The following is a 27,051-nucleotide window of genomic DNA, read 5'->3' on the forward strand; positions in this document are numbered from 1 at the left end:
CTTTAAGCTTCTAATTTAGACAGCAGTTTATTTTCATTATTTAGACCAAGTATATTTAAATAAAATACACGAGCTAACTGGTTCCCAGCTTCAGACTAGCAGGCTAACTGGTTCCCAGCTTCAGACTAGCAGGTTAACTGGTTCCCAGCTTCAGACTAGCAGGTTAACTGGTTCCCAGCTTCAGACTAGCAGGTTAACTGGTTCACAGCTTCAGACTAGCAGGTTAACCATTTTCCAGCTTCAGACTAGCAGGTTAACTGGTTTACAGCTTCAGACTAGCAGGTTAACCATTTTCCAGCTTCAGACTAGCAGGTTAACTGGTTCCCAGTGATATAAATGAAGGCAGATTCTTCTCCTGGTTCACTGTAATGGTTTCTCTGTCAGCCGGCAGAGACTCTGAGCGGAGCTAACGATGCTAACGATGCTAACAGGTTTAAGCAGCAGCTCGTTTTAAACACAAACTGATTATCAGCAGCTGCAGATCTAAACTCTGATGCTGAACAATGGAGTCTGTCCTTCAGTTCACTGATAATCGGTCGTGATTTTATCATTAAACCGATTCATCATTCAATCTTACTGAATTCCTTTCAGTAAAACATATCTTAATGTGAATTAACATAACTTTTAACTATTAATATAATTATATTCTTCTACATTCCCCCTAAAATAAGTACACTTATTTTCTAGTTAATCTGTAGTGCATTGCTCTCCCATGGTCATAGGTTCCATTGGTATAGGATCGAAAACCCTCTCTGACAATCCTTTCATCCGAGGGGAAACATTATCCTACGGCCCTCCAGGCAACCACCCTCAGGCACCAGTGAAATCAATGACCATGGTACCCACAATGATTTCTGCTCAAACACCATCATAGGACAATCGGCTTGGTTTGAACCGAGTAGTAGTAAGCTTGACTTCTCTGCAGCGATGCAGTGCAGCGTGTGTAGTACAGTTCCTGTCCTCGGTCGCAGAAGCAAATTGTTGTTCCGGGTTGATGTTTCCTTGATTTATTACTCTGCCCTCTCACTGTCCAGGTTCAGGGTCCCATCACATTCCCATGTCCATGAGTCTCTGAGTCCAACACACAGAGGGTCCCTGAACAGCCAGTCACTCTGGTTTTCCTGAGAAGACAGGAAAACTGAGCAGTATCTTATAGTAAAATATGTTCCAATTAAAGGTCTTCATTGCTTGTATGGAGAAATCCTTGATGCTCCTTATTGGATTCTAAAGTCCTATTAATAATTCACATGTGACCTGCGCATGAGGACCTTCCATATACATTTAACATATTGTCCATGTCATATTATTACCACCTCAACATTCCTCCCCACTATCACTCAGTGAAGGAACAACGTCAATCAGAATTGAACAAAACTGTGACAATACAATAAAGGAATCACGTCGGGGTCACCACTTTATGGAGGAATTCAAAGGTGCTAAACTCATGAATTAAGAGACGATACACAACTCCATTTTCTCCGGCTCACTGGCAACCAGGAAGACATTTAATGCACATCTGCGGCATCACACATTACATTTTCATCATCTCATTTTCATCGTCTCAGAATCCAAAATGTCTTGTCTTCTGCTTCTGGCTTCGAGCATTTATACCGTTTCGGTCTGCTATTGTGTACTGGAAACCGTCTGACCAATGGCGTTCTGAATCTCGCTTCTGGCTCTGTTTTACATTGAGTGTGTGTTGGAAGTTCCAAGAATTCTGGGTTTGACCTCGTGGAAGTTAAATTTGCTCCTTCAGAGGACCATTAGTCAGATTGTTAGTTCTTATCTGTTCAAACAGACATCCTTTCCATGTTCTGATTTTGTTCCATTTGCGTGCAACGCACAATGGAAGGAAAAGAGACACACCAAAATCTTCTGCATTAACAACTCAATTAATAATATTTCAGCTCCGACATAATGAAAGGACACTTGCCAGGAATTCCTTGCACAACAACTTACTGGGTCAGATTGACCCGCACATTCGACATAATACATTCCTTTCAGTAAAACATATCTTAATGGGAATTAACATAACTTTTAACTATTAATATAATTATATTCTTCTACATAAGTTTGAAGGATTTTAGTGTGTAGTTACAATGTCTGACCACAGGAGGGCGGTAGAGAGCGAGTCTGGCAAAAACAAAAATGTAAAAATAATATTCTGTTTACTACAGTTTAATATTTTTAAAAGCTTCATTGACTTTTTAATTTTATTAATTGTTCTTTAGGTGGTTCTACCTGCTTGAGGTCCTGATCTCAGCTGGTTGAAGCTTATTAACAATAAATGTTTTTAGTTTAAATGTTTCCAGACTTTGACTCTCAAAGTTACCTAGGGTAGGATATTTTCATTTAACTGGCTCAGAGCTCTGATATCCCCAGTTGCAGATGCTGTAAGTGATGCATGGATTTAAAATACTACATTTTACCAAACTTTAAAGTAAAATTCATCAAAACAGAAAATAGTTTTCCAGTCTTGGAAGATAAGTTATACTTTCATGATCTACACGTATGAAAATGGTTCAACAGCCTAAATGTGCAGTCAGAACTATAGAGGAATTGTTTAACTCAAAGAACATTCATGTGTTAAAATGGCCTAGTCAAAGACCAAACCTGAATTCAAAGCTAAATCAATAACTAAAAATAAAACTGATGATATCCACAGACTCTCACCATCTAATCTGACACATAAAATCCAGACACGCTCAGACCAAAGGGCATTTAGAGACATTTTCTTTTCTTCTACCTATTTGAGCTTCTTTCAGTAAGAGTCGTTTTATGGCCACTTGCCACTTTAAATCCAAATGTGCTGCACCTAGCCACGCTCCCCGACTCAACGTTTACACTCGGAAATGAAAATGGCTGCAAACAGATGTGCAATAGTACAACTGTACATCCTTGAATAGTAGAAGTGGAACCTCCTTCACAACCAACAAGAAAGCAGCAAGTGGTTTCTGGACGGTAAGTCAACAACAAAACACTTGTCTTTTCCAGCAGCCATTGTACAGTGCATAAATCCAGCTGACCAAATGTGCTGTAGTTCAGCTTGGGTTGCTAGGTAACGGGGCTGGGCTCTGGTAGGGTTGCTAGGTAACGGGCAGGGTTCTGGTAGGGTTGCTAGGTAACGGGGCTGGGCTCTGGTAGGGTTGCTAGGTAACGGTCTGAGCTCTGGTAGGGTTGTTAGGTAACAGGCAGGGTTCTGGTAGGGTTGCTAGGTAACGGGGCTGGTTTCTGGTAGGGTTGCTAGGTAACGGGGCTGGGCTCTGGTAGGGTTGCTGGGTAACGGGCTGGGCTCTGGTAGGGTTGCTAGGTAACGGAGCGTTTTTAGAAGCAGTGAAACCCAAACACCAGTACAAAAATGTTCAAAATGTGAATTTAGCATAATATAGCCCCTCTAAGTATAAAAACACTACATAATGCTTTCTTGAGGCATCGGATGCTAATGATAAAGATAATAATGTTATTACTCGTACTTTTTGCTTCCAGTTTTTTATTTCTGTCATAAAAGCTAATTTTTCTCTTGATGAATATTGATTATGTGCCTCATGTAAAGGCTCCCTAAAGACATCTGGGCCGTTTCGTTCCACCAGAAAACCTACAAAACCTGGCAAAGTTGTTCAAATGTCACAATTACATTCCCAAACTAAAGGAGCCCCTCTGGTCCGGTCCGGCTTGTTTCCCTTCTGTGAGTATTGATGAGTGAGGGCCTCTTCCCGCTCACAGGGCCCGGCGGCCATTTGTCAAGAGATTCCCCATCATTAATACCAACATACACACAGTACAGTGTTTGATTTTCACTCTAGCAAATAAATCCAGCTGCAGTAAATATTCTGCAGAGGTTTCCAAGGAGACGCACATCACAGGTTTCTAAACTACATCAATGCAACGAGATAAACAAAAGATTATTTTGTCACTGATATTTAAGCTTTTCTTTGTCTGAATAAGAGTTTTAATATGACTAAAATTATTATTGGTAAACAAATGGAACCAGGCTGTAAGACGGCCTGTATATATTAACAGGAGACTAACTCAACGCCAATGCTGTTGCTATGACAACCGTTAGCATCCTTTTCATCAGAGTGTCTTCAGTCAGAGGCGTCTTCAAATTCACTGCAACACAGACTGCTACAAGAGAATCTTTCCTGCCAACAGCATCACCATCTACAGAGACTATGAAGAATTTCAATCAATGAATTAAAACATTTAATTTCCCTTTGGGATCAATACATTATTTTTGAAGTGAATTTGAATATGTACTGTAAAAATATAAAAGTTACACATATTTACAAAATAATTCTTTATTCTTGATTTTATACTTTTATATTTAAAATGTCGAGCAAAGTGGAACTAAGGTAAAGTTTTAAAAATATAACTTTATTTCAAACAAATAACATGAACATGCATAGGGATGTTAACTCAATGACAAATACTAAAATATGATAATAAAATCAAAGAAATAATAATGACAGACATTGAGGGTGTTGATGTTAAAGTGTTGAGCAGCAGAAGAGATTAAGTCTGTTATATTAAAGCTTAAAAATAATAAATGTCCTGGAGCAGACGGGTCCCCAGGAGGATTTTATAAATACTTTCAGGCTGAACTTATTCCACTCCTGCGCAGCGTTTAATGAAGCTTTAAGATCCAAAGACCTTGTACAGGTAATAGTGCATCTTATCTCTCAGCTTATGACTGAGTAACATGTAGACAGTTGTTTAGGTTAGAAAATCACTAAAATGCTCAATTGCTGTCCACCTTACTGATGGGGTTATGCTCCCCCTGCAGGTTAAAACAGGTAGGTGCAGTAGTGGCAACAGGTTTAGATTTTTAATGGGAGTTAAGTTGACTTAGAAAGAGCCACAGTCACTCCTTACAATTAAAACAAGATGAAATAAATGTTTAATATTTCATGTCCTTCATTTTTATTATCACAACTATGATTGATCACTCCTAAAGCAGGTGTAACAAATAGAGCAATAAAAATCAGATATTTGTTGTTTCCATCATCAGGATGAAACTAAAACAGTTTAAGAACCTAAAATGTGTCCAGATCATTCAGAACAGATTCTCACCATCAGTGACTGGGTGACTGGTTAGTTAGTCTTCCAGATTAGCAAAGCTATGATCACGAGTCGACTCCCAAAGCTAAAGAAACTCCAGTCACACCAAGTCCGACCTTCAGAGCATCTTCCAGTGTGTATGCACTGTATGCAACGCAAAGGGGCAGCTGCACTAGAGGGGGCGGTACTGGTCGGGTTCTGCTGGGGACGGAGCAGGACAGTTTACAGCTCAGGGTCTTTATTTCTGGACTTTATGAGTAAAACTGATCAGAAACCAGTCAGGAGAACATTCCCGCTTTGTGGAAGCTTTAAAACAAGGTTTTCAAAATAAAGACGGAATAGAAAATAGTAGAAATGTCTTTATTGTCCCCCAGCAGAATCACACAAAGCAAACAGAAAACAGAGACAGTAGGTTCAATTTGAACCTGTAGCCTCGTTCACCGTTTCCATCTACAGAGAACTGCCTGTGAGGGATTGACCCTCCCCAACAGCTGCTGTTTCTGTTACTTTTATCACTTATTTAGTGAATGTATCTGGTGTTTGGGGAAGTAACTTGATTTATTTACTTGTTTAATCACCTTCTCATCTCTCTGAGGTCACCGGGTCATGTGTTGCCATGGAAACGCGCCCATGAGCAGCGCTGACGAGGACCTGGTGTTTTCAATCAGCCTCATTGGGAAATCCATTTCTGAGAGGGAGGAGAGAAGTTTTTGATTTTGTTTGGGCCCAGATTGTTTTTGTTTCTAGTTTTGTTTGAGTTCATTGTAACTGTCTTCAAAACTGAACTTTGACCTTTGTTTAAACAGCCAAGACCAAATGTTTTTGATTCCAGATGAAATAGTTTTGTCTCTTAATCTGAATGAAAGAACAGTTTTCAATGGACACAAGAAGCTTCAGGAAACGTCCTGACGTCTCGTCATAGTCAGAGCTCTGTGTTTGTTTCATTAGTTATTGATTGAACCAGCAGCTGTTCATTTGACTCCTTATCAAATATTCATATTGAAGCCAGAAGCAGCGAACAGAGCGTCTGAACTGTGGATCTGCTGTTCATGACAATCAGATGAAACTGAGATAAGACGTCTTTTCTGTGAGCCTGTTGCTACACCTGACTGCAGGTGGCGCAGATGGCCTGAATACACTTTTCTTTATTAAATACGTTTTAATATTTCCTCATGTGTCAGAAACCTGGTGGTGTTTGCTTGTTTCTACACTAAAGTCAGTCTGACCTGATCTGTGTGAATTATTTATCGGTACATGAAGAAATTACAGGATTCATTCTATGTAGTTATTATCTATGCTTTGGTCACTCAGGCTCTCATGGTCTCTGAATGACCAGTAGAGAGAGAGAGAATGTGTGTGTGTGTGTGTGTGTGTGTGTGTGTGTGTGTGTGTGTTGGTATCCGTGGTTTAGCCTGCCTTTTGACTTAATACGCACTTACGTTACACGGACCTAAGGGTAATACAAGGACAATGCTGATGTCCTCATAAATCAAGGAGTGTATTTTAAATTTGAGTATCTAAACAACACTTTTTTCATAAATCTAAAGTTTTAATGGAACTATGCCAGTTTTTGCATGATGTGGACCATATATTGTACTTTCAGTGAACAAACAGCGTAATATCTCACTTTCTTAATTGTCCTTTTATACCATGTGACCTGAGATTTGTGTATTCCAGTGTATAACACAGCCCTGCCTGATTTCAAGCGGCGGTGTGTATGAATTCCCTTTTACAGACATTTTCCATACATTACGCGCGCTTTTAGCCGGTCATCATCTGATTGGCTGGAAAAAACCTGTGGGCGTGTCTGATTACCAAACAGTCCCAGACGCCAGGATTTTAAAAATTAAATCCCAATTGAAGCCGCAGCTCTCAATATGGACATGTTGGTGGAATAACTTTGCACAGGTAAGCATAAATGGTAAATTAAAATACATTTGCCTAGAAAAAGTCACATTACTTTGTTTTGTTCTCATAAACCACAATTTGCTGATGTCCATATAACTCACCATGATGTCAGATTGCTGAAACAAAGGCTGTGTAGCTGCTATCTGAAACCTAAATTTAGCTAACATTTTTTCAGATTTTTGCAGTGTTTTAAGCCATCTCTCGTTGCTCTAGCTACTTGGGAAAGGGTAGTCCATCTAAACCACCACCGGGCCTGTTTGACGAAAAGGCATGCTAAACCACATATACCCGTATACGTGTGTGTGTGTGTGTGTGTGTGTGTGTGTGTGATGACCAGACTGCTGCAGATAAACACCAGTAGATGGTTTGGGTTTGATGGTTGATGTTTTTTCTCATCATGAGCTAAAAGTAAAATAGTTTTAAATATTTCTGCTGTAGCACAAAAGGCCCTTAATTAGCAAAAACCATGAGAAACTATAAACTCTGATTTGTGTAAGGAGATAAATCGTAGTTTGTTTAAAGAAATAACTAAATGTAGTGCTATATAATATTTAGTTTCTTTATATATCAAGCACTGCTGGGTGAAATCGCTGAATCAGGTTTCTTCATATATTGTGACCAGAACAGAGCATATTAGACGGTCACTGTTTGGACTGAAAGCTCTGCAGGCTGAGAGTTTGACCCCAGAGACAGTTTGGTTCTCATGCAGCTGCAGGAAAAACAACTTCCAGCCTTTTGCGTGAGACTCGAACCGCTTCAGCTGGTGAGACCACAAGCATTTAACCAGCAGGTATTATTAGATAATACCTATATTATTATTTATTCTGACGTTCACATGTTTGAGCTTCACTTCTGTCCAGCAGGTGGCAGCAGCAGGCTGCATTTTACCGCTTCCGGTTAGCTTCGTTAGCTCGTGTGTCTCAGGCCGTGTCCAGGTGTGTTGTGAGTCTGCGCAGCAACAATGTGTTCCGTTGAGCCTCTGAGAGAGTTTATCAGAGAGAGTTTAACTGCTGCTGCTGAAGAAATCTTCACCCAGCTGGAAAAAACCATCGTCCAGTACGAGGAGGAGATCGACCGGCAGCGGAGTTGTCAGTTCAGCAGACGCAACAAGTTATGACGAGAATAAGTCATGAAATTGTTTAGAATCCGATAACTAGATAGATATACATGCGTTGTCGTGGTTTCAAAGTGTATTTAAAGCAGCTGCAGATCATTTAATGTACATTTAACATTTCAAGACAAGAAACAAATAATTTCCTGCATTTTTATACGTTATTGAGAAATTACTTTTGATTTATAAATCAGTCATTATCAAACATTAAACTACATATTTTCTTTTTCCAGAGAATAAATATTTATTACAGTTTGTCAACTATTGACAGCAGAGTGAAAATAATTCTAACAGAGTAAATTATGTTTATTTCATTACAAAAGTTACATTAATACACTAATACTTCAGATTGAGGTATTTAAAAATACACAAAAAGTGAAAGAATAAAACATGTATTTCTTATACTGGGAACACTGGTCACAGGCTTCAGTCTGCTGGTCACACTGGAGAACTCAATGACTTCTGAGACGTCCTGGTTCACAGGCTAAAGCCAAGAATAAAAGAGAAATTATCCAAAAGTTAATAGAAAATACATAAATGTTTCCTTCACATTCATAAAAAGCCATTTTCAGCATGTTGGGCTCTGACTCGTAGCATCTTTATAGCTAAATACCGACATGGTGAAGCTGAGCTGGAACTTTTTGGGGGCAAACAAAATGATTGTACGTAGCTGGACATAGACAACAACACCGGTAGCCTACAGGCTACTTGTTAAGCTTCAGGTGCTGTATTGGTATTAGCTAGTCATCTTTTAACTAACTTTACCAGCATCCAGCAGCTTCACTCAACTCAGTCTGTTAGTTTGGGGAAAACTGTGAAAAGTTCTTTGCGTTTTGCTGGTTTGCTGCCATGATTCTAACACCTGTGCAGCTCCGCCCAGCAGCAGCAGGTCTCCTTCACTGCCGCACAGGTGGAAACCCAGCGCGAGCGTCGTAGCGCTCATGTTGCGTTTAATGGCGGCTCGGAAAAACAGGTTACCACAAGTTAACACCGGATTAAACAGTATTAACTGCTGATAAAAGTGACAGAGGACACAGATATGGGAAGTGTGGAAGCCCTACTGTATCAAATTGACAGAGGGATAACAGAGATTTGGCCATTCTAAGGTAAAAACCCAGCGCATGCAGCGTTCATGTTTTTTTTTTTTTATCTGGACGGCTTCCCACGCTCCCCCTGCAATGGCACGGCGCCCCTTATGGGGGCGCACCCCACAGTTTGGGAACCTCTGATTTAGAGGGAGAAAATATAATCAGTTAAATAGGATCATTTCTTTAAATATACCGTATTTCCCGTCTATTTTAGATTGAGTCTGACTTCTTCTGACTTTTTCTTTGGTCCCTGAACGTCTCTGAGTTTTATTTTCACTTTCCTCATTTTGACGCAGTTTGGATTTGCCGCAATCTGTGGGTAAGAAACTTAACATTTCTTTCGTTGTGATGGTTTAGATCGTTTTAAGGGTCGTTGCGTTCAGAATCAGCAGAAACTTCCGCTCCATAGTTCCCAGTAACAGATTCCCAGCCGAAACTGGAAGGAACCGATGAAAATCTGCCCGCAGCAGAAAACACGGGCGGCCTGGAGCTGCAAGACGTTCATAGGATCCATAGATATTTATATGAAATACTAAATACTGCTGAGGTAAAAGAATGTGACATTAATCCTTGATGACAATTTTAACATTTCATCTAGAAATACTTAGGTATATTTTCGTGTATCTGTACTTAAGTAGATTTAATAATGGGTACTTTCTACTTTTACTCCACTACATTTTACAGTAAGTATCTGTACTTTCTACTTCACTACATTTCTACTAAACTCTCGCGTTACTCGTTACATCCAAGTCTCGTTGCTCTTTTTGTCCGTTAAAATGTGAAGTTCAGGGATTTAAGATGGCGCCGTAAAATCCCAGCAATAACGTGACTTAGTGTCTGTTGTCACCCATCGGCTCCACCTTTACTCGCTGCGGAGCTCCAGACATGCGCAGTGGTTTCCTCTGAGCGGGAGAAGATGTCTGTCTAATCGTCAGTTATATAATAGCTGCATAAATCATAGATATGGCGACATGTAAAATCACGGTGGGACTTTGTCCAACTTTTAGCGTCACTTGGAAGGAAAGCTTAAAGAAAGGTAAGATCTGTGGACGTGATGCTAGCAAAGCTAGCTGTACAGAGACACATGTTGCATCTGCGATGAAAACAAGTTGTCACTCATGAGCTGAATTATTGTGTGGAGGTGTTGACTGAGGTGTCACAGATATGGGACAACGCTGTGACCAAAGTGCAATATAGTGATATGACATTCAGGAACGATCTGATTCTTCTGGACAGATCTTTACTAAATCCTAAAGGACTGAAGCGTCACTGAGAGACGTTCTGTGTTCTTGTGATGCTCTGCGTGCTACACTGCAGTAGCTATTATTTTATTTCATTAAAAATATATATATTTATAACATATTAAATAAATATATATTTAATTGGTGAATAAATAAAACAACAACGTAAGAACACAGAGCATGCTCATTGCTCTTTGTTTTCGTCTCCTGTCATGGTGGCAGACGTTGCAGCAGGAGGGAGGATGAGAACAGTCACCTCCTTCTGTTTGGTTACTTCTTGCTTATTGCATCTTGGACAGTGTGCATAGTTTACAGTTGTTTACCGTTAATTGCTATGTTTAATGGTGCAGACAGTTGTGGTTTCTGACATGGGCAATATGGGCAACTGCCCAGGGCGTTATTTTTTGTAGGGATGACAAGAGACCTCTGCAGATTGTAGCACAGAGATGAAAGCAAAACAGAATGAAGAAGAGTTTGAATTGATAATGGTTACATTTATTTCAGCTCTAAGTATTTAATATCTAGGTGTTTTATGGGAATGTGGATCTTTCAGATCAATTAGAGAAGCAATTTTGATAGGTGCACTTAATTTTCTTGTGTCATGTAGCGGCGGGCGCTGATTTGGTCTTGATTTGGTCTCAGGTTCGGTGGTCCAGACTACAACTCTGCTACGTGGCTCCTTGGTTCCATGTCCTCCCCTGCCAGTTGGATTTCTTTCAAAATAAAAGCCACTACTTGTAAAAAAAAAAGTGAAGTTCATGTTATGTTTGGACAGGAAACAAGAAGTTTCCATCTTGAAATTATGATGCATAGAATCACATATCTAAGTCTAAACTATGTTACAGAGTAAACAATAAAAACATGCTTTATCTGTGGCATTGTTATTAAAATGTCACATTTCTAATGTATTAAAATTAAATATGATCGGTTCACTTAATGATATTAGCGATTAGGTAATCCATTCAGCAAGTACTTTTACTTTTATTACTTAAGTATTTTTAAAAGCCAGTTCTTTTTTACTTAAGTACAAATGTTAATGTGGTACTTTTACTTGTGTACATTTTTGTCTATGTATTTGTACTTTTACTTAAGTACATTTTTTGAGTACTTTCTCTTCCACTGGAGAAATGTCACTTATTCAAAACTCCACTTCAGTCAGAGTTAGTTTTTATTTGCTTGAGTAACTTCTTTGAAAAATGTATTTTCAGAAATACTTTTCTACGCTTTGCTTTTACTTTTACTTGAGTAATTTTACTATGACGTATTTCTACTCTTACTTGATTTTATTTTAGTTCTGAATCAATGAGCTTCATGTTTTTATTCTCCAGCTGTTTTACTAACAGGTCATGTGGACGAGTGTCTCCTGCCATTTTTCTCTCAAAGTCTCAGATTCATCAAGATTCCTCAAAACACAAAATGATCAATTATTTTCCTCTCTATTCATTGATTCAACAAATCATTAATCATTTCAACATTTGATTCTAACTTGATTTAGAAAATAAATATAAATTCAATGAAACATGAATATAAAATAAAGTTTCAAACTTATTTGTGTTTTCAGGTGAGTGGAGGAGCGCCACCTAGTGGCAGCAGGATCAGTGTGAGGACGGAGAGGACACAGTCCTTCCCTCTAAAATGTCTCTTAGTGGGGAACACCAGGACCACAGGTCAGGTCATGACCTTTACCTGTGCAGGAAAGGTCAACGTTCAGCAGTGGAATCACCAAACTGTCTCCATTCACAGGAAGCCATCAGAACCAGAACCAGAACCTGGACCCGGACCCAACTGTGTTTCCTTCAGCAGTAACAACTCAAAGAGGTGAGCTGGATCTAAGTTTGTTATTTTTTTAAATGTGTTCATGTGAGCCCAACAAATATTACCTTTACAAATTTGGCCTTTTATCACCTGAAGAAATATTTCTCCTCTGAAATCTGACGGTTTTATACAAATATATTAATGTGATTATTGGAAAACAATCCAGTCGTGCTGCTAACAACCAGGGAGGCTTTTTATCACCAATCCATTTCTAATATGACCTTTTCATTAATTTGCAGGAGTCGTGCAGCTGAGCCCAGCTGTGTGTCATGGAAGAGCAACAGATCTAAGGACTTTTTTACTGATTTTAAATCAGACCAGCCTCCAGCAACAAAGAGCCGGGTCCAAAGGTTCTGTTCAATGTTCTACTGACATGATCATAAAATATACCAGTTCTGGTCACATTTCATTTTCTGTTTTGTATTTTAAAAAGTCATCATGATTGAATGTTTTTAGGGACTTTCTGGGTCTTTAGCAACGTTTGGGAGACATGAGGAACCTAGAAAACTCTGCAGCTGCAGAACAAGATGTGAAAGTTTATTAACAGGGAGAAAACATGTAATGATCTGAGAGCTGCACCACCTGCTGCCATCTTAGATTCCAGCTCTGTGGAAACCTCCTGTTGGAGCATTTTAGGGATTTATCTAAAGAAATGCTGACACAATGTTGAGAATCTGTGGAGGAGATAAACATTAGTGGAGCTCCAAGGTTAAAACAGTTGATTCCTGTAATTCTCTGATTATGGAGAAAAGTATGAATTACATAATGTTTTTCCTTTTAAATTACTGATTTTATTAAAATTAAATCTGCCAGGGTATGAATAATTTTGGTCTGAATTCTAAAATCAGAGCTAATTTAATTGTTTCTGCATAAAGAAGGTGGATCATGTTTTATTCTGTTCTGGATATTTAAACCTAAACCAAACAGACTTTTGCTGCTGTCCTTCTTTCAGCGTTTCAGTCCCAGTCATCAGAAAACAGATCCTAAAATATCTCAGTTAAACACCGATGGAACCTGTGCTGCCGTTTTTAAGCTTTAGAAAACTAAAGAACCATGCAGAGCTAATTCTGCCTCCAATCTGCAGAGAAGCATCATCTCAGTTTGTCTCTGTGTGGACAGACAGATTCTGGTTCATTTGTCCCGGTTCCTCCACAGAGAGGATCTGCAGAGCCCAGAGGTTCCCACTGATCCGTCTGCCCAGCAGCACCAAACACAGCTGGACTCCATATTTATGGTCTGTACTTTGGTTCTGTTCAGTCTGTAGACCAGAGGACTGTCAGTCTGTCCAACATGGACCTGATGTCCAGATCTAGTCTGATATCTTCTCATTCTGTTCCAGCTGCTGGAGGAAAACATTGTCACATTCGTGAAGAACGAGCTGAAGAAGATCCAAAAGCTTCTGAGTCCAGATGAGCCAGAATGCTCAGAGGGTCAGAGTGAGGATGAGGAGGTGATGAGGGGTGAGGATGAAGAGCAGAGGAGCAGCAGAGAGGCGGTGATGAAGATCACCCTGAACTTCCTGAGGAAGATGAAGCAGGAGGAGCTGGCTGACCGTCTGCAGGGTAAGAGGATTTCTACAACAATTAAAACATGATTACATGTGAAAATGAATTCAACTGAAGTCAAACAAGAGAAACCAACAAATACAGAAAATCTTAATCAAACAGTCACATTAGCTCAATGACGTTCTGGATTCAGCAGCTTTTTATTTAAACATCACCTGTGGTGACTGGTTGCTGCTCATGAAATATAAACTTTTGGAACTTTATATTTACTGTAAATATTGTAAAAAACAAACATAGCAGCAGTGCACAAGATAAAAACCCATTTTAGTTTTGATTCCTGTACCCAGTACATAAAAATGTAACATTCAGCTACAGATGAAGAACCTGCAGAAACACACAGACAGCTACCAAATTCACACTGTGATGCAGCAGCGCCAACATGGAGTAAATGATAAACTGCTGCTGATCTGCATGACATGATCTCTCCGACTGTCTACCGTCCATCTACAGCCTTAACACATCGGTGTTGCTGGACTATCACTGCTTTTGTCAGTTTAATAGTTTTCCAGCTCAACAAATGCATATACCTTGGGTATCGGATGACATTCGGCTGTTAATGAAAAAGAGAGACTATGCTTTAAAATCTTTTCTTAAAATAAAAGGACCACAGATTGGCTGCTTTTTAAAGTTTGAGGAACAGAGTAGTTAAAGAAATGTACAAATCTAAAGCTAAATATTACACAAATGTCTTATCATAAGCTGGAGGGAATGGTAAGACGATCTGGAAACAACTAAACAGTTTACTGAATCCCAATGCAAACACTAAACATAAATATGAACTTGCAATAGCAGGAAAAACCATAACTGATCCTGCTAAGCTAGAAACAATGTTTAATGATTATTTCCTCTCTTCAGTTAAAGACTTGGCATGAAGTTTCTGCCAGCTCCAATGGAAACACGCGGTACAAAACCAACCAAAAACTGTTCTGATTTCTTGAGATTAAGGAAATTCATTACTCGGATGTTCAAAAGCCATTAACAGTTTAAATAATTCTCACGCAAAGGATATGTATAATTTAGACGCTATGTTTTTTAAAAATACAGTAACATTTTAGTGGAACCTTTATCTCATATAGTTAACATTTCCATCAGAACAGGGCAATTTCCCGATGCATGGAAAAAAGCTTTGGTGAAACCGATTTTTAAATCAGGAAGCCCACATGAAATCAGCAACTACAGGCCAACAAGTCTGGTTCCGGTCATGTCAAAAGTGCTGGAGAAAATTATTCTGAAACAACTACTACTGCATTTAGAAAGTAACAATCTTCTGCATCCGCTTCAGTTTGGTGTCTGACGTCAGCATTCCACAGAGACGCTGTAAGTCTGCTGCTTGAAAAGGTTAAACAATCACTTGACAAGGCACAAATTACTGGTGCAGTTTTTCTTGATTGAAAAAGGCCTTTTATACGGTGAATCACACTTTACTGATCTCAAGCTTTCATCATTTAATTTCTCAGAACGGTCATTGTCTTGGTTTAAATCATATTTGGAAGATCATGAACAATGTGTTGTCATTAATAGCAGTAAATCTGTCTTCTGCAAAATTGCAACAGGGATTCCACAGGGAACCATCTTAGGTCCGGTCCTTTTTAGTTTGTATGTTAATAGTCTTCCTGAAATTTGTCCTGAAGTCAATCTGCAAATGTATGCTGATGACACCATTGTTCACACATCGGACAAAAGCGGTATTGTTGTTAGTGAAAACTTCAGAACCGTTATTTTAACTGATTATCACTTCAATTTTTAGTTATTTTTTAAAAAGCCCATCTAGGGACAAGTGCTGTGAATCAGCTGTTGCTATGATGCTAACAAGGAATGATGTTTATTCAGTTTGTCCATGTTGATGTGTGTCTGTCCCTATCAAATAAACTTTATAATAATGTTCATCTGGGCTCTTATATAAATACATTTTCAGCAATATTCAGTCAAACTATATTACAAAGCAATAATAATTAAAATCAAAAACATTTTATAATGTGAACAGTAGTAAACCTGTCTGATATACACTGCTCAAAAAATAAAGGGAAATATTAAACAACACAATATAACTCCAAGTAAATCAACGGGGACCCTTGTTGGGTCAATCAGTGTTGTTTCCTAAGTGGACAGTTTGATTTCAAACAAGTTTGATTTACTTGGAGTTATATTGTGTTATTTAAGTGTTCCCTTTATTTTTTGACCAGTGTATATATTAGCTGGGCCTAAATCCATCAACTGGAGCTAAAGTAAAATAAAAGAAATGGATAATGATGATGAATATTTTGTTTTTATCAAAACTGAACAGGCAACAATATTTTCTCCTTTTTATTTTTTTACATTTGAAATAAATGTTTCTCAGTCTATTATTGCATCTAATGTTGAATGCCTTAAAGGTTTCATGTGTTTGACTGCTAACGGTCTGGGCAAGAGGTGGGGTCACCTGGACAGGTCGCCAGTCTGTCGCAAGGCAACACAGAGAAACGCAGGACAAACAACCATACACGCACACACACTCACACTTAGGGACAATTTAGAGAGACCAATTAACCTGACAGTCATGTTTTTGGACTGTGGGAGGAAACCTGAGTACCCTGAGATAACCCACCATGCTCAGGGAGAACATGCAAACTCCATGCAGAAAGACTGGGGCCGGGAATCAAACCCAGAACCTTCTTGCTGCAAGGCAATAGTTCTACCAGCTGCGCCACTGTGCAGCCCCCCAAAAATAATTAGTTTTCTGTAATTATTTTTCCATCATAGCGGTTCATACACAAACCCTTAGAATATCAGAAATTTTTTTATTGTTTTTTTTCTTCAGATTTTGATGTTTGGTGTCAAAAGGAGCTTAAAGACCATCTGAAGAAGAAGTTCCAGAGTCTCTCTGAAGGTGTCGCTGAACCTGGAAATAAAACGGTTCTGAACCAGATCTACACAGAGCTCCACATCACAGAGGGGTTAACTAGAGAGGTCAACCAGGAACATGAGGTCAGACGGATTGAAACAGCATCCAGGAAACAAGAAACAATCAGAAGAGAAGACATCTTTAAAACCCCACCTGGAAGTGATGAACCAATGAGAACAGTGATGACCATGGGAGTGGCTGGCATTGGGAAAACACTGTTAACGCAGAAGTTCACTCTGGACTGGGCTGAAGGCAGAACCAACCAGAACATCCAGTTTATATTTCCATTCACTTTCAGAGAGCTGAATGTGCTGAAAGAGGAACAGTTCAGTTTAGTGGAACTGATTCATCACTTCTTTGAAGATATTAAATATGCAGGAATCCACAGCTTTAAAAAGTTCCAGGTTCTTTTCATCTTTGATGGTCTGGATGAGAGCAAACTTCCACTGGACTTTGATAATAATCTGATCCTGACTGATGCTACAGAGTCCAGCTCACTGGATGTTCTGCTGACAAACCTCATCTGGGGGAATCTGCTTCCCTCTGCTCTCCTCTGGATAACCACACGACCTGCAGCAGCCAATCAGATCCCTGCTGAGTGCGTCAGCATGGTAACAGAGGTCAGAGGGTTCACTGACCCCCAGAAGGAGGAGTACTTCAGGAAGAGATTCAGAGGTGATGAAAAGATGGCCAGCAGGATCATCTCCCACATCCAGAAATCAAAAAGTCTCCACATCATGTGTCACATCCCAGTTTTCTGCTGGATCACTGCTAAAGTTCTGGAGGATGTGATGGAGACCAGAGAGGGAGAGCTTCCCAAGACCTTGACTGAGATGTACATCAAGTTCCTGCTGCTTCAGTTCACAATCAAGGAGAAAAAAATTCATGGACGACAAAAGACAAAAAATATCTGGAGTCCAGAGAACAAGAAGCTGATTGAGTCTCTAGGTAGTCTGGCTTTAGATCAGCTGCTGGAGGGAACCCTGATCTTCTATGACAAAGATCTTGATAAGTGTGGCATCGACATTAAAGATGCTGCATTGTTCTCAGGAGTTTTCACTGAGATGTTTAAAAAGGAGAGAGGAACGCATAACACCTCCGTCTACTCCTTTGTTCATCTGAGCATCCAGGAGTTTCTGGCTGCCGTCTACATGCTCCACTGCTTCACCAGCAGGAGGTCAGAGGTGATCAAGACATTCCTGGGAGAAAACACAAAGAAACATCTCTAGATAAGTTCATGAAGAAAGTCATGGAGAAATCCCTCAGCAGTAAAAATGGCCACCTGGACCTGTTTGTCCGCTTCCTTCATGGTCTCACTGTGGAATCCAACCAGAGACTCTTAGAGGATCTGCTGGGTCAGACAGAGAACCGTCCAGAACCATCCAGAGAATCATCACTAACCTGAAGGAGATGAACACTGATAGAATTTCTGCTGACAGAAGCATCAACATCTTCTACTGTCTGGTGGAGATGAACGACGTCTCATTTTATCAGGAGATCCAACGGCTGCTGGATTCAGGGAAGCAGCTCTCAGTGACTGACTGTTCAGCTCTGGCCTTCATGCTGCAGATGTCAGAGGTTCTGGATGAGTTGGACCTGAAGAAGTACAAGACATCAGCAGGTGGACAACAGCGACTGGTTCCAGCTGTGAGGAACTGCAGAAAGGCTCGGTGAGTCCAGATGTTTTCATTGTGTGAATGCTGATTTAGCACTATTGTCCTCCTGTTTCTTCTTTTTTCTTCAAGTTGCTTCTGGATTATTTTAGCCATTCAAACATCTAAACATTCACTTCATCCAGGACAGCTGCAGCTTCTGGTTTTTAGACATTTTGATCATTTTAAAATATTTAACTTTTTATCAGTTTTCAAGTAGAAATGATAGAAAACCCTGAACTCTAGAAAATGTTATTTTCTCTAAATCCAATCAGCCAGAGAGACGTTTTAAATTTAAACTCTTCACTCATTGAGCTGCTGCTCCATAATTCACCTTTTAGGATCTTTGACTGATTTTATAAATAATTGTTTAGATTTGATGGAAAGTTGGACCATTGAAATAAACCATTACATTAATTATAAACTTTGTGAACAGTGTTGATCTTCCTCATCCCGTCATCATCCTCACTCTTCCTCCTCCCACTAGTTTCCTCTGAGTTTGTAACTGCACTCTAAAAAGAAAAAGTTGAACCAACTTAATTGAATTGCTTCTATGGGTAACAAGCAATTCAATTAAGTTTATTGTCAAGTTCTTTTTAAACTGTGCAAATTCCCCACTTGAAAAGAGATGGATGATTCCATGCAGACTCTTAATGACAGGGATTTACTCAAAGGACCAAACAGTTTTCCTTGCTTTTACTTCCATTTATTTTACAGTGCATGGACATGTTCACCGTTGATCCAGAAAGTGCAGGTAAAAACCTTTAAACAAACCCAAAAAATAATAATTACTAATCTGTATAAATTAATTTCACTCAATTGCAAAGGAAATGGCAAATTAGATAATACCAACCAACCCATCACAAATTAAACATATAGAGTAATCAAAATTAAATACACAAGTAACTAAACTTATGTTAACTTTAAGCTTAATTTTAAAGTGCATCTCAAGTTAATATTTATTTTTACATTTCATTCATTTCTTAACATACAAACATCTGCTTCTCAACATTAATAATAAATATTTATTATAAATTTAACTTTAAATTATTCTTTCAAGTAGATGATAAATTAATTAACAATTAAACTTGGTACCCAAATCCATTTCATCAATACAATAAACAATTCAATCATAAAAGTCCATCAATCAATGAACGGCAAGCGTCACTATTAGGTGTTATGATCTGATCGGCCAAACTGGAAGCCTGGCTGGAGGAATGTAGACAACTTTGCGGTCCGATCTCATAACAATACAGCTCATGTCTTACCGGCTGCCTCTCTGCTCATCTACAAGATCATCCAGTTTTACACAGGTTGACTTGGATCTGTGATTCAAAAAGTCCGCAAACTCCTGCCCTCTTTGTTTGGCGGCTTTCTCTCATAGACATTAATACGTAGATGCCTCATGGAGCGGGTCAAAGGTCATGGAGCGGGCCGGCCCGTTGCTGCGATACGTAACAGCATCCGCCATGTTGAATGTGGCATCTCTGCCAGTAAGCTAATACAGTAAATGGACCGAACTTTATAAAGTGCCGTTCTACAAAGTATTTTAAGTTATTCCTGCCATTGACACATTTTCTCACACATTAATATATTTGGCAATCAAAACATGACTAAAGAGAGTTTCTAACTTTTGATGTGATTATTTAATGTTTTGGGGCATTTGTGAATAAAGAGCACAATGTTTTATTTGATAGAAATGATTCTGATAATTTTATATTGAATTGATGAACAGACACACTTTACAGTGTTTATAAAAATATTTACATAATTCCATACTTTAATGTACATTTAACATTTCAAGACAAACAAATAATTTTCCTGTATTTTTTATACATTATTGAGAAATGACTTTGATTTATAAATCATCGTCAAAATTAAACTACATATTTTTCTTACTTTTTTCCAGTGAATATACACTGCTCAAAAAATAAAGGGAACACTTAAACAACACTATAAGTTTGATTTATCCAAGTAAATCAAACTTCTGTGAAATCAAACTGTCCACTTAGGAAGCAATCCTAATGAATCCAGTTGTTTCGTAAAACGGTAGAAACACACAGCACAGGACTGAAGGAGCTCCGATCCTCTGCTGCACATAGAAGATGGCGGACGCTTTTACGTACGACTCAGCCTCCATGAGGCGTCTAGTATTGATGTCTATGCTTTCTCTTCCGTCTTCTCTTTTTTCCTTGTCCGTCCCTCTTTTAGGTCCGTGTGGAAGCGCGTGACATTTTGTTCTTTTTTTTTCCTGATTTGACTTCACATTTATCCAACTTAATTAAGTTTAACCAATTCAATATATTCTATCATCCAACTCAATTGTTAATTTTTTAACAAATGTATTAACAGATTTAAGTCAGTCTTACTCAAATCATTGAACTTACACAGCACTTTCCAGTCACTTTGACCACTCAAAGCTCTTCACATTAGAGTCACATTCACACACCAATATCCATATCGATATGTGGCAGGAGGAAGTGGAATTGAACCTACAACCTTCCGATCACAAGAGACTGCTGTACCCACAGAGACACAGTCGCTTACTGGGGAATCTGTCCTGGTAGCTGGAGTCATGGTCAGACGTGGGATACAAATATTGAACTTAATTATTTCAAGTAAAGTCAAAGTAAAAAGGTCCTTTAAGGAAAAGATTTGTAACTTTTAAATTAGAGCATATTTAGAGGACACTGTAAAAAGAGTTTTTCAAAATATTTAGTTTGGAACAACTTAAAATTTGAGTTGACTTTCTGTAGAATTAAGACAAAGAGATTTTAAATGTTTATTAGAAGAAAATAAATGATTTGAGTAAGAGTGACTTAAAGCTGTTATCTTAAACATACTTAATACATTTGTTAAATAAAATTAACAAATTGAGTTGGATGATTACAATATATTGAATTGGTTAAACTTAATAATTAAGTTGGATAAACTTAATTGAATTGCTTGTTACCTCTGGAAGCAATTCAATTAAGTTGGTTCAACTATTTAGTGTAAGTTTTGAGTTAAATGAACACAAACAGTAAGTTGGCATAGCAACAGCAAAAGAATTAAGTTAAATTAATGTCAATAAGTCCATAAGATGAACTTCAGCCCAAAAACACTTTTTAGAGTGTGAGACCAAAATGTGGTGATTGTTGTCTGGTTCCAGAAAAAGTCCTGGTTTCTGTCAGATCCTCCCAAAGCTCTGAGAATCTGCTTCCAGAGCTGGAGCCATTTTCCTCATCAGCTCTTCATCTGCAGCCTCTGTTGAAGCTGTTAGCTGTCCTCCATGAAGACCTGCAGAGACATGAGCTTCACCTCTTTAGACATCCCAGCCTCTTTAGTTCCTGGAGAACTTTCACTGCTTCACCATGAAGATGCTGCTGGACCCAAACGCTCCGTCTCCTCCAGGGGTTTTGCTCTTCAGCTCTTTAGGAGTTTAGCAACAATTTCTTCTGACATCCAAACCTTTGTTCCTCTGAGACGATGGACAGACCACTGCAGAGACACGTGTCCCTCGTCCAACCAGTTTGTCCCAGTTCCTCTCAGACCAACAGAGGACGGTCCAGACCTGAAGGAGCAGCAGGACCGGTTCTGCTGCTGCTCTGCAGGACGACCAGAACAATCTGCAGCTTTTAGTTGAAGCAGGTTGACGACTGTCCACTTTCTACTTTGTTAAAGCATCAAATCCAGCAGATGAACGGAGACACAACTGGGAGCATCATGTGTCTGGTCTGCTCCTAGTTTCCTCTGTGGCAGCATTTAATCATCTGCTGCTGGGAGCCACGTTTCTATAGAATATGCTACTATTATTAATGATGAGGAGGATTCTAGATGCTGCAGCAGCAGATATGGGCTAAACAAACCCAGAGAGGCCAGAGGTCCACAGCAGGCTGGACTTCCTGCTCTGCTCACTTCATTTATAACTCACTTCCTGCTGGTGGAAGATCTCCAGGAGCCAAAGGTCTAGTCCAAGTCAGAGCTGTGAGCAGCTCCTCCTCCTCTCCATCATCTCCAGTAGTTTCCTTCATCCAGCTCAGTCAGCCTCTGCATCAGCTGCTGCAGCTCCTTTGAGGCTCTGATGCTGCAGAGAAACTGAACTTTCCTTCACAGATGATAGAAGATCTTCAACATCTGACTGAGCTGAAGGTCTGAGGACATGAAGCCTGGACCAGAACCAGAACCAGAACCTGGACTGTAGTCAGGAGCTGCACAGACTCTCTGTCGGGTCAAACTCGGGAAACTGAAGATCAGATGTTGATCAGATGATGACATCATGATGACATCACTGTTATCATATTTTACCTGTTTATGATCCAGATTGATTTCATTGGAACTGAATTTATTTCTTCTCTCATCACAGACTTGGTGGCTGTTTGATCCAAAAGGCTGAATGTGAAGTTTTGGCTTCAGCTCTGAAGTCCAACCAACATCTGACTGAACTGGAAATAAGTGAGATCATCATAACTAAAGGTGGAGATTCTGATGTGAAGAATCTGTCTGAGATCCTGGAGAGTTCAGTCAGTAAAGTGGAGATTCTGAGGTTTGTTTTCTCTATTTATACAATAAAATCATTCATTGATACTTTAGTTCTTAGTTTAATTAATAATTTTATTGTAATATTTTAAACCAACATGTTTAAATGTCAGAATAAAATGTCTAAAACATTTAACCTTATAAATGAATTATTTTCTCATTTCAGACTTTGAGGTTATTGAACTTTGTTTCTCAGTTTTTAAAATGTTTCTGACTGATGAACAAACTGAGTAAAATAATCCAAATGAAGTGAATTAATGATGGAGATGTTTCAGTTTGGTTGGTAAAGATTCAGATGGTTTTATTTCTGATTCTCATCTTTACATCCAGAATGAAATGTTGATCCTCCAGTCGAGCCACAAACACTGACCAGTTCAGATCACCATTAATGAAACATCTAAGAAGTGACTGATTGTAGAAAAGCAAATCTAGATGAGCTGAATGACAGTGAGGTTTGCAGCAGCAGGTTCCTCCCTCTGTCCTGAAGCTGTGGTTCGGCCGGGTCAGAGAGGAACCGTCCTCTTCAGTCGGTTGGAGCCTCGTCTCTGTGATGAAGCTTCATCAGGTCTCGTCTCCTGAGGAAATAATGGCCTCCATTGATTTCAGCAGCTTTAAGAAGAACCCAAAGCCATTCATGGATAAACTGAGTGGTTCTGATCCGGTTACCAAGTCGGGTCTCCAGCTGATGATCAGAACCAGCAGAAATAGCTCAGCTCATCCAGGCTGCTGCTCAGATAAAACTTTGAGTTTCTTTGTTGATCAAATGTTCTGGTTCTGCTGGTTTGGACTCTTTAACCCAGTTTGACTGGATCAGATGTTAGAATCAGTTCATCAAGTTTCTTTTACATTCAGGGAAATTAATTTTCTACATTTTATTATTTGTTCATGTTTCAGTTTTAACTGCATCCTGTTGCTTCAGCTCATCTTTTATTCTTTATTCAGATTGAAGTTCTGCAGTTTGTCAGAGACCAGCTGGACGTCTCTGTTCTCAGCTCTGAAGTCCAACCCGACCCATCTGACAGTACTGGACCTGGACGGAACCAACCTGAAAGATTCTGGACTGAAGGAGCTCTGTGGTTTTCTACAGACTGAAGGCTGCAGACTGGAAACATTGTGGTTTGTAATTATATAATTATTGATATTTCAGTGAATAATTATCTATAATTGATCATAAATCAAAGTTCATTTCTTCTGATCTAATCAATATTTTCTGAGTTTGTTCCTGGATCCAGAGTTTAATTTAGTCCCTCTGAGTTGGACCTGCTGATCTGAGGTCAGAACAGGACAGCATTCGGACCCCCAGTGTGTAGAAATCCCCTCAGGTCAAGCAGGTCAAAGGTCATTCAACCCAGTCTAGAAAAGTGAATTCCTGGAATCTGACAGGAACAAATCAATAATCAATGAGTGATGCTTCAACACCTTGATCAGAACCTGGAATGATTTTACTGACTAAAATCCTCCAACACATCATGACCCAGTACCAGGTTCTGGTTCTGGTTCTGAAGTCAGCAGGTCTTTATTGAAGCAGCAGCTTGTTGGCTTTAATATTCATGAGAATCTTTAACTGGTTCTGTTGGACTGGTTCACCTGCATCCTGTTGGCTTCAGCTCATCTTTTATTCTTTATTCAGGTTGATGAGCTGCAGGTTGTCAAAGATCAGCTGTGATTTTCTGGCCTCAGCTCTGAAGTCCAACAGCCTCCGTCTGAAGAACTGGACCTGGAGGAAACAACCTGAAGGATTCAGATGTTCAGCAGCTGAAACGTTTTGTAAGACTTTACGGTAAGTAAATGTTTGTAGTGAGTCCAGCTGCTGTCAGCATGTTGAGCTAAACCCAGTTAGCATCAGAGCAAAGCTCCAGTGTTCCCAGTAAAGCTGCAGCTTCTCAGTGGGAGGAGAATGGTTCAGGCTTCCTGATTGGACACAGAGACAGCAACCAGCCAATCAGAGCAGCAGCAGCTTGCTGTGTTCCTGTGTTTGTGTTGGTGTGAAGATGAGTGTTGTTGCTGTGTCCATGTCTCCAGGACGTCCAGCTGGACTCCAGCGTCCAGCCGTCCAGCATGTCTAGAGACAGTGGTCCTCATTCATCAGACTGTGGCAGCAGCAGATCTGATCTCAGATCTGCTTGTTCTCTCAGTTCAACAGGAAACAAATGATCAGGTTCATCTTGGTCACAGCTCTGAGATCAGTCTGACTGCAGCCTGGAAACCGTCTACTGGATGTGCTGCGTCACTGACTGCTGCAGGAGAGAGGCTGGAAACACTCACTGATCTGATCCTTCTTCTCTCTGCAGGATCAGATCTCTGTAAAGTAGAGAACGGTCTCTGTGTCCTGCTGATCCTCAGAGGTTGAAGCTGCAGCAGTTTGAGTCTAAAGAGACTCTGACTGGATCCTGATGATGACCTCTGACCTCCAAGATGTCTGTCATTTAGTGTCTGATGTTGTTTGTCTCTTTGGATCAGTAAGATCCGATTCAAACTGGCTCCATTTAGAGGCTTCATGGAGTTTGATTGAACTGGATTCAACTGGAAAGTTGATCTTTTTTCTCTCTGATTCATTTTCATCCTGGACCAGAAATGGTCTGAGATGGAAACATGGAATCATTTCAGTTCAGCTCTGATCATGAAGACATTCAAACCTCTTTTCTCTGCTGCTTCTTCTTCTGCTGACAGGAAAATGTTCCTCAAAGCTCCACAGATAAAAAGATGCTTTACTGGAAACTGCAGAGAAACTTCAGCTTCCATCACAGAAACCAGTTGAACCAGTTTAGAACTGGATGTCCCACAGAAACTCTGATTGTTTTTGTGTTTTACTTTTTAACTCCATGTTTCATGTTTTAGTTTTCTAGAGAACTTTAGGACTCGATGTGTCACATCAGGCTCTTTACTGAGATTTTATTGACTTATTCAGACCTCAGAGAATCACTGGGATAATGTGCTGATTGGCTAATGTTATTTTTATATTTCTTCTAACCTAATATGTGTTATTTGGTTAATAAAGATTTTAATTATGTTCTTTGTACAAATATAATAACTGCACCTTTTATTTTAATCCTTCATGCTGTCCAGCTTTTTGTATTTGGATCAACAAAGAAATTAAAATATATTTAAGTTCATTTTTACTTTGACAGGTTTATTTAGTAATAACAGAAACATCCTGTTCAGTTGATCTGAGCTTTAAGCTTCTAATTTAGACAGCAGTTTATTTTCATTGTTTAGACCAAGAATATTTAAATAAAATACAAGAGCTAACTGGTTCCCAGCTTCAGACCAGCAGGTTAACTGGTTCCCAGCTTCAGACCAGCAGGTTAACTGGTTCCCAGCTTCAGACTAGCAGGCTAACTGGTTCCCAGCTTCAGACTAGCAGGCTAACTGGTTCCCAGCTTCAGACTAGCAGGCTAACTGGTTCCCAGCTTCAGACTAGCAGGTTAACTGGTTCCCAGGCTAACTGGTGCCAGCTTCAGACTAGCAGGTTAACTGGTTCCCAGCTTCAGACTAGCAGGTTAACTGGTTCCCAGGCTAACTGGTGCCAGCTTCAGACTAGCAGGTTAACTGGTTCCCAGCTTCAGACTAGCAGGTTAACTGGTTCCCAGCTTCAGACTAGCAGGTTAACTGGTTCCCAGTGATATAAATGAAGGCAGATTCTTCTCCTGGGTTCACTGTAATGGTTTCTCTGTCAGGCGGCAGAGACTCTGAGCGGAGCTAATGATGCTAACGATGCTAACAGGTTTAAGCAGCAGCTCGTTTTAAACACAAACTGATTATCAGCAGCTGCAGATCTAAACTCTGATGCTGAACAATGGAGTCTGTCCTTCAGTTCACTGATAATCGGTCGTGATTTTATCATTAAACCGATTCATCATTCAATCTTACTGAATTCCTTTTCAGTAAAACATATCTTAATGTGAATTAACATAACTTTTAACTATTAATATAATTATATTCTTCTACATTCCCCCCTAAAATAAGTACACTTATTTTCTAGTTAATCTGTAGTGCATTGCTCTCCCATGGTCATAGGTTCCATTGGTATAGGATCGAAAAACCCTCTCTGACAATCCTTTCATCCGAGGGGAAACATTATCCTATGGCCCTCCAGGCAACCACCCTCAGGCACCAGTGAAATCAATAACCATGGTACCCACAATGATTTCTGCTCAAACACCATCATAGGACAATCGGCTTGGTTTGAACCGAGTAGTAGTAAGCTTGACTTC

The 27,051-nt window shown here is 39.5% G+C and overlaps 1 pseudogene across 1 annotated transcript; it reads left to right on the forward strand.

Moving 5' to 3' along the window:
• The first annotated feature begins 9,786 nt into the window (after positions 1 to 9,786).
• LOC145551337 (protein NLRC3-like) lies at positions 9,787 to 24,903 on the forward strand (annotated as a pseudogene). The gene is made up of 11 exons (XR_014087143.1): positions 9,787 to 10,201; positions 11,968 to 12,073; positions 12,150 to 12,224; positions 12,461 to 12,571; positions 13,377 to 13,455; positions 13,561 to 13,783; positions 16,584 to 18,337; positions 22,665 to 22,844; positions 23,780 to 23,953; positions 24,468 to 24,617; positions 24,860 to 24,903. The product of XR_014087143.1 is annotated as a protein NLRC3-like (transcript).
• The last annotated feature ends 2,148 nt before the right edge of the window (positions 24,904 to 27,051 follow it).

The sequence above is a fragment of the Poecilia reticulata genome, chromosome 4, assembly GCF_904066995.2.
Source record: "Poecilia reticulata chromosome 4, P_reticulata-male-v2, whole genome shotgun sequence".
Classification (NCBI taxonomy): domain Eukaryota; kingdom Metazoa; phylum Chordata; class Actinopteri; order Cyprinodontiformes; family Poeciliidae; genus Poecilia; species Poecilia reticulata.